The sequence below is a fragment of the Hordeum vulgare genome, chromosome 7H (assembly GCF_904849725.1).
Source record: "Hordeum vulgare subsp. vulgare chromosome 7H, MorexV3_pseudomolecules_assembly, whole genome shotgun sequence".
Lineage (NCBI taxonomy): Eukaryota > Viridiplantae > Streptophyta > Magnoliopsida > Poales > Poaceae > Hordeum > Hordeum vulgare.
The window spans coordinates 230,092,504-230,104,875 of NC_058524.1; positions in this window are offsets into that span (position 1 = coordinate 230,092,504).

Genomic DNA, 12,372 nt, shown 5'->3' on the forward strand with positions numbered 1-12,372 from the left:
TCACAAGTTAACCACATAAGCAAATGACACAAAGGTCTCACGGTAAACTAATATCAATGGCATAATCAGCTAACGAGCAAATAATAATGAGTTTCAAATACCAACACTTCAATCAAAACAAGCTTGAAGCAATATGAATAGGTGGTATCTCGCTAGCTCTTTCTGAGACTGCAAAACATAAATGCAGAGCAATTTCAAAGAACAAGGGCTGACTAAACATTGTAATTCATAGCAACGAAGATCCAGTCATAGTCATACTCAATATCAATCAAAAGCAAAGCATAAAAATGACAGAGGTGCTCTCTAATTGGTGCTTATATAAGAGGAGGATGACTCAACAGGAAAATAAATAGACAAGCCCTTCGCAGAGGGAAGCATTGATTTGTAGAGGTGCCAGAGCTCAAGCTTTGAAAACAGAGATAATAATTTTGGGTGGCATGCTTTCATTGTCAACGCAATGACCAAGAGTTCTCAATATCTTCCATGCTACTCATGCTATAGGCGGTTGCCAAACAGAAAATTAAAGTTTTAACTCCCCCACCACCAATTAATCACACTCCACGGCTAGTCGAATCCTCGGGTACCGTCCATACTAACATCAATCCGGGGGGAGTCTTGTTTTACAGTTATGTTTTCGATTTAAGCGTGGAACTGGGCATTCCAATTACCGGCCCCTTTCTCGTGAATGACAGTGAATAAACACATGTCGAGGATAACACTCCTAGAATGGAAGATACCAATAGCCCTGTGTCACCACATGAGCGGTTCGGGCATGCAAAGCAGATTATTTCTTGAAGGTTTAGAGAGTGGCACATGCAAATTTACTTGGAACGGCAGGTAGATACCGCAAATAGGTAGGTATGGTGGACTCTGGTGGAAAAGCTTTTGGGTTTATGGGAGTGGATGCACAAGCAGTATTCCGCTTAGTACAAGTGAAGGCTAGCAAAATACTAGGAAGCGACCAACTACAGAGCGACAACAGTCATCAAGATGCAATGAGTTTGACTAACATTGAATGCAAGCATGAACAAGATATAAATCACCATGAACACGAACATAATAGAGGCTATGTTGATTTTGTTTCACCTACATGCATGAACATGCGCCAAGTCAAGCCACTTGAAACATTCAAAGGAGAATACCATCCTATCATACTACATCATAGTCATCTCAAAATCTATGTTGGCATTCAAGACAAACCATTATAAGCTCTCAGCTAAATACACATGGCATCAGAAACTATGATCTCTAAGTTGTCATTGCAAACATGGTTCTCTCACAACAAAGCTAAATCTGGGTCGACAAGCTAGTCATATTTACAAAAACAAAATAGATAGAGTTCATACCAGCTTTTCAGTCTCAGTCACTTCATCATATATCATCATTATTGCCTTTCACTTGCACGATTGAACGATGTGAACAATAATAAGCGCATTGGACTAAGCTGAATCTGCAGGCAAACACAAAGGAGAAGACAAAGTAATATGGTTCTTTGAAAGCTAAACAGGTAAGCATGCAAGAACCAATAAACACTGTAACCAATATCTTCCACCTTGACACAAAGAAAAAGAAAACTATTTACACGTGAAAGCTCCCAACAAGCAAAAGAAGAAAGAAAAATCTTTTTGGATTTTCTCAAAAGGACACAAAACAAGAAAACAAGAAAACGAAAATAAACTAGCATGGATAATACAGTGGCAAAGTGTAAACACCGGCTAACAAAGTGAAACCATAAGCATGAATGTAAGGTCGGTGAGAACACGTACTCCCCCAAGCTTAGGCTTTTGGCCTAGCTTGGTCTACTCCCGTGGATGGTCCTGGCGAAACCCAAAATCATAATGGGTGTTATACGGGAGTGCTGCAGCCACTGCCTGTATAGCTGCCTCACGAAGTCGAGCAGCAGTCGCCTCCCTCTCATAATCCTCTGCCTCTCCTATAGTTATGTAGTATCTTCGTTTTACCTGAAAGTCGAAGAAAGCAGGAGCAGGAAGGGTACTATGGAAAACACGCTGTCGGTTAAATAGCAAGCGGTATAGGAGGGATCCATGATCTCTCTCAAGGAACTGGTAGCATGTTAGAGCGACACGATCAAGGTAGGCTGTACGGAGAGGAGGGTCTTCTAGACAGATGGATACTCCAAGAAAATTTGCTAAGCGTGTAGCATAAACTCCACCAAAGAAATCCCCCTCACTGGCATTTTTATTCAGCCTCCTTGCTATTATAGCTCCCATATTGAAGCTCATGTCACCTGTTACTGCGCTCTTAAGGATACTAAGGTCGGAAGCGCATAGGTGACAATGTGCATCCTTGCCGTTAATGCACCTGCCTATGAAGAGGGCAAGGTAGTGCAAGGCAGGGAAATGGATGCTTCCTATGGTGGCTTGCGTGATATCTCTGGTTTCTCCAACAGTTATACCGGAGACAAAGTCTCTGATCGAAGACTTAGAAGGATCATTAATACTACCCCCATCGAGTATCTTGCAAATCCTATTGAAATCCTCCAAATCCACGGTATAGGATTTATCGTACAGATCAAACAGTATGGATGAGTCACGGCCAACTGAAAATTTAAATCTACGCACGAAAGAGGCAGTGAGCATAGCATACTGTTCACATTTATCTGAGAGGAATTCTTCTAACCCGGCATTGCGGACAAGTGTATCAAACTCATCCTTGAAAACTGCTTCGATCATGAACTCATCGGAAGGCCATTCACATGGTTGTACCGGTGCGTCCCTTAGTTGAAAAGGTTCGGGCTCCTGAAAAGAAAGATGAGGACCCTTCTTACTTGAGGAACCACCATGAAACTTCCTCATGAACATAATTTCCTTTTTCTGAAATTTTTCAAGTTCAAGAGAAAAGTGAATGAAGACCAACCATACCTTGTAGCAACTACTCCTACTAGTGCCTAGCGATGGTATCACGCGCTAAAACTACTTTGGACCAGCTAAAATCAACATTTCTAGCTCAAGAATAGGGTCACCAAGGTAGAAAGAATACGCGAAGGATAAAGCACTAGAGCAAAACCTAATTGGACCAATGGAGGAGTCACCTACCAAGGAGTAATTTCCCCAAAACGGTTCGGAGAATGGTGCTTTGAGCAAGGAGATCGAAAATCACAGCCAAATGAGCAAGAACACGGGTTTGAGCTGCGAAACAATTTTTTTGGAGGTGGAAGAAGAGGCTGGGAGCTGGAATGAGTGGACGGTGTCCCTGTGGGCCCCACAAGCTTGCCCTCCGCCACCGGGGGGGGGGTGGCGGTGGCAGGGCTTGTGGCCCACTGGTCTGGCCCCCAGGCCAGCTCTCAGGCCCAGTAATTTTCAAAAATTCCAGAAAAAATCATACTAGATTTTCAGGACCATCAGAGAACTTTTATTTTGAGGTATTTTTCTATGGGACGCTAAAACAGAAAGCAGGAAAAACTAAACTAATTCTATCATTTTTCTTCTAAGCAAAAGAAAATGAAAGCTTAAAACAGAGGTATGTGACTCTTTGATTCATCCGTTTCATGGTCATCGAAAGAAATCCGTTAATGGGGTTGATCAAGTACTCATGACAAAACATTCTCGAATCTCAAGAGAGAACGGAGAATTTTCGAATAGCCACTAAGTCACCTCAATGGGGATATGTATCTCCCCAACAAGCAAATCATACTTCATCTTGACACGAGGAATAGGGCATTCAAAGCTCCCAATAAGAATTGATGAAGTCTTTTCGATAGCATTGATGCAATGTACTTGATATCGTTTCTTCGGAAAGTGCACGGTGTGCTCATTACCGTTGACATGGAAAGTGACATTGCCTTGGTTGCAGTCTATAACAGCCCCTGCAGTGTTTAAAAAGGGTCTTCCGAGGATGACAGCCATGGCATCGTCCTCGAGAATATCCAAGATAACAAAGTCTGTTAAGATAGTGGTGTTAGCAACCACAACAGGCACATCCTCGCAAATGCCGATAGGGAAAGTAGTTGATTTGTCCGACATTTGCACAGAAATTTCAGTGGGTGTCAACTTATCCAATTCAAGTCTACGATAAAGAGAGAGTGGCATAACACTAACACCGGCTCCAAGGTTACATAAGGCAATTCTTACGTAGTTTCCTTTAATGGAACAAGGTATAGTGGGCACTCCGGGATCACCAAGTTTCTTAGGAGTTCCACCTTTGAAAGTGTAATTGGTAAGCATGGTGGAGATCTCAAGATCCGGTATCTTCCGTTTATTAGTCACGATATCTTTCATATACTTGGCATATAAAGACATCTTGAGCATATCAGTTAACCGCATCTGCAGAAAGATGGGTCTTATCATCGCAACGAAACGCTCAAAATCCTCATCATCCTTTCTCTTGGATGGCTTAGGAGGAAAGGGCATAGATCTCTGTACCCATGGCTCCCTTTCTTTACCATGCTTCCTAGCACCGAAGTCATTCTTATTGTATTTCTTAGGTTGTGGGTTATCAGGATTAACCGTAGGTTCAATCTCCACATCCACATCATTACTAGGTTGAGCATTATTATGAACATCACTGTCCATATTGTCACCAGGTTCATGTTCATCACCGGATTGTGTTTCTGCATCAGACGCAGAAATATCATTAGGTTCTTCAGGTGTGACAGTATTTGGTGAACTGGCGTGTAGGTTTCTATCATCCTTCTTCTTCTCCTTAGGATGACTAGGTGTATCAGCATTGATTCCTTGAGAATCTTGATCAATTCTCTTAGGATGACCTTCAGGATACAAAGGTTCCTGAGTCATTTTGCCTCCTCTAGTAATGACTCTGACAGAGTTGTCATTTAATTCATTGAGCAAGTCATTCTGAGTTTAAATACTTGTTCTACCTAAGTAGTAATCATAGAGGCATGTTTACTCAGAAGCTTCAGATCATTGACATTTCTGTCTACACAAGCACTTAAATGGCTAAGCATACGAGTACTTTGTTCCAGATGTCCGCTAACATAATCATTGAAACTCTGTTGTTTGGCAACAAAGTTGTCAAATTCATCAAAGCATAGGCTAGCAGGTTTGTCAAAAGGAATATCACTCTCATCAAGCCTACGCAGAGAATTCACTTCTACTACCTGTACCGGGTTATCGAGACCATGGATCTCTTCGATAGGTGGTAGATTTTTGACATCTTCAGATCTAATGGCTTTGTCTTGCATAGATTTCTTGGCTTCTTGCATATCTTTGGGACTGAGGAATAGAATACCTCTTTTCTTTGGAGTTGGCTTAGGAGGTGGTTCGGGAATAGTCCAAGCATTATCGTTGATCAAGATGTTATTCAGTAGGGTCTCAACTTGTTCTACAGTTCGTTCCCTAAAAACACAACCGACACAACTATCTAGGTGGTCTCAAGAGGCATCGGTAAGTCCGTTATAGAGGATATCAAGTATCTCGTTCTTCTTAAGAGTGTGATCAGGCAAAGCATTCTGTAGCTGGACGAGCCTCCCCCAAGTTTGTGGAAGACTCTCTTCTTGGAGTTGAGCAAAGTTGTATATTTCCTGCAAGGCAGCTTGCTTCTTATGGGAGGGAAATATTTCTCACAGAAGTAATAGACCATCTCCTAGGGACTACTCACACATCCAAGAGCAAGAGAGGTGAACCAGGCTTTAGCGTCGTCCTTTAGAGAGAGAGGAAACAACTTAAGGATATAGTAGTGGCGGATCTTCTCCTCATTAGTGAGAAGGGTGGCTATATCGTGTAGTTTGGCAAGATGGGCTATGACCGTCTCAGACTCATAACCGTGAAAAGGATCAGATTCGACTAGAGAGATTATCTCAGGGTCGACAGAGAATTCATAATCCTTATCGGTGATAAAGATAGGTGAAGTGGCAAACTTCGGGTCGTATTTCATCTTAGCTTTCAGAGATTTTTCCTTCCACTTGACAAGTAATTTCTCAGCGTCATAGGCATCCTTACACGCAAGAAAATCCTCAGCTATCTCTCCCTCCATAACGTAACCCTCAGGTATATCAGGCAATTCATATCTAGGAGAGCTAGATCTAGCAGGAGCAAAAGCAGGTTCTATCTCAATAGTATCGGCAGTATCACAAGCATTACAAGCATTGGCAGTAACTCTAGCAATATGAGCATCAAGGAACACCCCTAGTGGAACATCAGGCAAAGTAGTATCTCTAGCAGTATCAAGCATAGCATCATCAGGCATAGCATCTCTAGCAGTATCAAGCATAGCATCTCTAGAAATATCAGGCAAAGCACTATCAGGCATAGTATCTCTAGCAGTATCAAGCATATCATCATCAGGCATAGTATCAAGCATAGCATCTCTAGTAGTAGCATCATAAGCATCATCAAGCACAGGCGACATATCAAGGTTTCTAGCAGGAGGTGATGTCGCAAACTTACTCATGACTGAAGGTGAATCAAGTGCAGAGCTAGATGGCAATTCCTTACCTCCCCTCATAGTTGAGGGCAAGACTTTGGTCTTCGGATCCTTTAGATTCTTCATAGTGATCAGCAGATATAAATCCCAAGTGACTCAGAGAATATAGCAATACCTCCCCGGCAACGGCGCCAGAAAAATGCTTGATGTCAGTTGTGCTTCCCCTTGCAACGGCACCAGAAGAATGCTGCTAGCACTCTCAGGCAATCGAAGCTAGAAGAAGGTTGTTGACGGCCCACCAGCGCGTGGGATCGTAGCAGTTTTCGAGGGTAGAGTATTCGACCCAAACTTGTTGGTAAGCCAGACAGGAGGTGAGAGAATACTCTCGTGTATTAGCAACTCAATTTGTCAGATTCAACCACACCTGAAAGATTAGTATCTGTAAGCAAAGTAGTAACAGCAAAGTAGTATGATAACAACGGTGTCAGAAACGATCTGTTGACACGGCAGACTATTTCTAACGATTGTATCAGTGGCGCCAAGTTGCCTCGTTGACGGAAGCTGTCAGCTCCCGTCAACGACCAGCGATCAACATTGTAGTTGGTAGCAGCAGTGTAACGAGCAATAACAGTGGCAAGGAACAACAGTAGTGACAGCAGTAGCAAGTAGCAACAGTAGTAACAGCAGCGGAGCAAGACAAGTAACAGCAACAGCAACAGTAGTAACAGCAGCAGTAGGACAAACTCGTAGGCAATGGGTCGGTGATTTGTTTGGATGATATTCATCATGCAACAGTTATAACACGGAGAGATATGTGGCTAGCTCCCGTTCGTCAATGTGATGTAGGCATGCATTCCGGGTGTCATCATACGTGCTTAGGGAAAAGAACTTGCATGACATCTATTGTCCATCCCTCCCGTGGCAGCGGGGTCCAAAAGGAAACTATAGGATATTAAGGTTCTCCTTTTAATAAAGAACCGGACCAACACATTAGGACTTGGTGAACACATGAACTCCTCAAACTATCGTCATCACCGAGAGTGGTTCCAGTTATTGTCACTCCGGGGTTGCCGGATCATAACACATAGTAGGTAACTACAACTTGCAAGATCGGATCTAAAAAACACATATATTGGTGACAACATAATAATTTCAGATCTGAAATCATGGCACTCGGGCCCTAGTGACAAGCATTAAGCATGGCAAAGTAGTAGCAACATCAATCTCAGAACATAGTGGATACTAGGGATCAATCCCCATCAAAACTAACTCGATTACATGAGAGATCTCATCCTACTCATCACCGCCCAGCGAGCCTACGAATAGGTTACTCATGAACGACGAAGAGCTTCATGGAATTGGAGAGGGAAGAAGGTTGATGATGATGATGGCGACGATTTCCCCTCTCCAAAGCCCAAGACGGACTCCAGATCTGCCCTCCAGATGAAGATCACGTGGTGGCGGCGCCTCCGTATCGTAAACGCGACGAAAACTTCTATTTTTTATTTTTTGTGGGACGAAAGGGAACTTATAGACCGGAGATTGGGGGCAGTAGAGCCGTGTGGGCCCCACAAGTCTGCCCACCGCCACCAGGGGGGTGGCGGAGCCAGGGCTTGTGGCCCACTGGCCCACCCCCTCAGGTGGAACTTGGCGCGGATATTTTTTATATTTTCCAAAAATGCTCCCCGTAAATTTTCAGGACGTTTGGCGAACATTGATTTCTGCACAAAAATAACACCAATGCAATTCTGCTGAAAACAGCGACAGTCCAGGTTAGTTCCGTGCAAATCATGCAAATTAGAGTCCAAAACAAGGGCAAAAGAGTTTGGAAAAGCAGATACGATGGAGACGTATCACTAACTTACGAGTACCAGAATAAGAGATGATTGATCTACGCATAAATGGTCGTGATCTAAAAATGATCAAGAAGTGATCGTGAACACCTACTTACAATTCAAACATAACCCTATCGTGTCCTCTCTCGGATCGACAACTCATGAGTAGACACAGTCACGGTTACGCACATAGTTGGCATATTTTAATTGAGTTTACTTCAAGTTTGCTATGACCGAGTGTTAAACAAAGTTTACAAGTTGCCACATTACAGCGGACATGGCTTTCCGAAAGATTTAACCCTGCATGGGTGCTCCAACTAGTCTATCATAAATTATCACAAGCTTCCATGGACAGAAAACCTCAACCTCAAGGTAGCCCGAGGTATCCTCGATATCCGAGTACACAATACATTTGATAATAGTAAAACAAATCTAGCAAGACCGCCCAGCAAGCCAGACCCCGATAGGAGCCGCGTGTATCTCTTTCTCACGGCACTACCGGACCGGTCTAGATACGAGTAAACCCAGTCCTTGAGTTTCCTCGCGGTGTCCCCGCGGGCAGCCCGTTTGGGACCAAAACAATTAGCACTGACCCCCCATTTATTATGTTAAATTAATCCATTGGTAACACTAAGTCCCTATGCGTTACTAACGGTGTTCAGTATTATTATGTTGGGAAAATATAGTACCAATGTTGGGCCTTGCCGAAAGAGTTTTATGCCAAAACGAAATCAAGGGGGGCCCATAACAACCCCAAGCATGTTAGGAGCGCTCAATATGGAACATAACATCGGTATACAAGTAACTAGGGCGGCAAAGATGGAACAAAACACCGAGCTAGAAGGACAAGCATTCCACATTTTACCAAGTATATAGGCGCATTAGTAGGATCGATAGAAGATGTGTCTAGAGGGGGTCAATAGACTACTTGTCAAGATAAAAATCCTAGCCTAACCCAATTTCAAGGAAGGCAAAAATTCAGCAGTTCGAACAAGTCTAGTACACCCTACATGTGCTAGTCAACATATATGGCAGCGAAAAAGTAAAGACTTTGCACATGTAAAGGAGTAGAGTTTAGGAGATCAAACATAAAGAGGTTGGCACAACGATTTTTGGCATGGTTCCGATAGGTGGCGCTATCATACGTTCATGTTAGTGGAGACTTCAACCCATGTAGGGTAATGGCTGCGAGGGTCCACAGAGGGCTCCACCCACAAGGAGTCCATGAAGAAGTGACCTTGTCTATTCCACCACGGCTTCCGCCTATGAAGGACTAGCCTCACTCACGGTAGATCTTCATGAAGTAGGCGATCTCCTTTCCCTTACAAATATCTTGGTTCAACTCCACAAAACGAAGTAGGAGGCTCCCAAGCGACACCTAACCAATCTAGGAGGCACCACCCTCCAAAAGGTAATAGATGTGGTAGATCAATAAACTCCTTGCTCTTGTGCTTCTAAAGATAGTCTCCTCAACATAAAATCACTCTCTCAGAGAATAGGTATGGGTAGGAGAGATTGATTTGGTGGAAGCAGTTTGGGGAGGCTAGAGATCAAGTTTCAAATGATTGGATTGGAATATCTTGGTCTCAACACATGAGTAGGTGGCTCTCTCTCAGAAAAATGGATCCAGCAATGAAGTGTGTGTTCCGAGTACTTCTCCCACGAGTGAGAGGTGGGTGAAGGGGTATATATAAGCAGCACACAAAATCCAACCATTACACCTAAAGTGGCAAACTCGGTGACACCAAAGTCATAAACTCGGTGGCACCAACTTGCACAAAAGGGAGCAACTTTTGAACCTCACTGGGACCGATATACACAACTCAGTGGCACTGAAAAGGTGGCTCATGGTCAGATTACCTAACTCGGTGACACCGACACACAAACTTGGAAATTTTGATTTTGTGTACCGAGGCAACAGAAAGTTGGTCACCCTGAACTCGGTAGCACCGATATGGTTTTGGTTGCACCGATTGGTGGGAATGACCAGGGTTTCTGTGTGTGGTCAAAGTCGGTGGGGCCGAAATGGGAAAGTTGGTGACACTGAATTTGAGTATGTGAAATTGGACAGAATGATTATGTGGGAAAATGACTGAGTATTTTGGTGGCTAACAGTGAGCACTTGAGCAACTAGTTAATTTTAATACCTTACACCCTTTTAATAGTATTGGCTTTCCTATGGACTCAAAAGTGATTTCTCACAAATATAAAATAAATAGTCTTCTAGCTTGAAGCATGAGCCAATCCTATTCCTTTCCTGCATCAAGGGGCATCTCCACATAAGCCTTTAGCCAATGCTCTCCATGGACTATTCCTGAAACATCCAGGTAAAAGTTTTTGTCCAAGAGACAATGTATGTTGTCATGAATGATCAAAACCACCAAGGGAGCATATTGTGCTTTCAATCTCCCCCTTTTTGGTAATTGATGACAACATACAATCAAAGCTTCAAATAAGGATATACATTAGAATATGACAGCTTTGACCGAAACATGACTAGTACAAGCTCCCCCTAAGTGTGAGCAATTCCTTTTAAAGGATAGTTGCTTTGGAATGCATGGGCACACACAAGGTAGAAGGACAAGACAAATCATATACATCCTAGCTATATGCATCAATCATGAGAGAATGAAGAGCTTCCATGTTCAAGACTCCGTCTTGCAAATAATATGTGCAAGAAACAAGAGATCATCGTGAACATGGATAAGATGCATATACTTACCTTGAGGATCTTGAGCGTATAGACATAGGAGTACACTTGGGAAAACAAATGTTAGGTAACACAAGAGTAATCTATTGTAAAGATGAAAAGAGCTTCAAAAGTACCAAGATATTGAAGACATGTTGAAGATAGGATTTGATGAAAGATATGTCTCCAAGAGAAATAAGAACTTTCTCCCCTAAGGATGAATATGTAATAATTTCCTCTCTCCGTGAATCATAGCATTGTAGATATTGGGAGTAGGTAGGGTAAGATAAGTTCAAACCAATAAAACAATTTTATCTCTCTCCCACTTAATATATAAGGTTTGATACATCTCCCCTTAAGTAAGGTAAACCTTCCTTTAGGTACAAATATCTTCCCCTAGTGATATTTCTCCCCCTTTTGTGTAAGCTTCTTGGTGATATTTCTCCCCTGTAAATAGGTTCATTGGATGGAAGCTTTGATATTTCTCCCCCTTTGGAATGAACTTCCAAAAAGGACAGAGAGTAAGGGCTCATTGAGAGAAAGGGATCCTAGAATTTATCTCCCCCTTGGATAGTCTGTAGGGTTCATCGAATGTTATCCCCCTTTGATATGGATAAGAGTTTCTTGAACTATCTCAGGATTCTCCCTTTTATATTGGATGGGATCACTAAGGTTTTCTCCCCCAAGAGAAGTTTTCTCCCCCTAGAAATAAGTAATGCTAATAAGGATGTTGTTTCATATAATTTTCTATTAGATCTTAGGAGGCAATGAAACATGGGATCATTGATAATATTTCTCCCCCTAAGGAAAAAATCCAGAAGAAAATATCAGAAAAGCTAAGGGAGTTATAATATCTGGGAAACTCGGTCCAGCTGATTTCTCCCAGAGGCTTTTGATGTGAGTTTATTGCAATGTTGTGAGGTGTATTTCTTCCAAGTACCTACAAAAGATTAGATGTAATACAAGGGAGCATAGTTTTCCAAGATACAAGGTAGTCACATCAATGACATCATGGAATGGGCAATCAAGCTCATGCCCTTGCATGCATCCGAGTGAGTCTAGCTCAGGTTTGAGGCATCAATGATGTTCAACTCACTCCTCAAATGACAGAACACTTTCTCATCAGTGGTTTGGTAAAGATATCAGCTAATTGTTTGTTAGTACGAACATGCTTGAGATCTATATCTCCTTTACCAACATGATCACGAATAAAAAGGTGTCACACTTGGATGTGTTTTGTTATAGAATGTTGCACAAGATTACACGCAATCTTAATAGAAATTTCATTGTCACATAACAATGGAACTTTTCTAACATGAATGTCATAGTCCTTAAGCGTTTGAGTCATCCAAAGTAATTGTGGACAGCATGATCCATCGACAATGTATTCAGCTTCGACGCTAGATAAGGATACCGAGTTTTGTTTCTTGGATGACCAAGATACAAGATATTTCCCAAGAAATTGACATGTACCAGAAGTAGATTTTTTGTCAACCTTGTCTCCGG